Here is a 521-nt window from a genome sequence, read left to right as displayed (position 1 = left end):
TGATTCCTGCCCACAGATTACCTCTTCAGAGGCCAACATGATGATGAACTCCCTGCAGGCCCTTCTGGAGAGAGTGTTTACATCTATAACTTTTTCACAAGTGGAAATAGATCATGAACTCATTTCTGACCCACTTCTCTCCCATATGGCTTCAGAGAAGTCTATATGAATTGGCATCATTCTTACAAATAGTTGCATTGGATTCTGCTATATGAAAATGTCATAATTTCTGCAGCTGGTATACTATCATTCGACATTAATACCTTATTTTTGTTGTTGTAGACAATACTAAAAAAAAAATCCTAAGCCCATAGACCATAAAAATTAAGAATTAGAAACAGGGGCTAGTGAGATGGCTCAGTGGGTAAGAGTGCCAACTGCTCTTCTGAAGGCCATGAGTTCAAATCCCAGCAACCACATGGTTACAACCACCCTCCCTTAATGGTATCTGATGCCCTCTTCTGGTGCATCTGAAGATAGCTAAAGTGTAGTTATTTATAATAAATAAATCTTTGGGCCTC

This window comes from Mastomys coucha, unplaced genomic scaffold (genome assembly GCF_008632895.1).
Source record: "Mastomys coucha isolate ucsf_1 unplaced genomic scaffold, UCSF_Mcou_1 pScaffold20, whole genome shotgun sequence".
Taxonomy (NCBI): domain Eukaryota; kingdom Metazoa; phylum Chordata; class Mammalia; order Rodentia; family Muridae; genus Mastomys; species Mastomys coucha.
Note: the sequence above shows the minus strand (reverse complement) of the source record.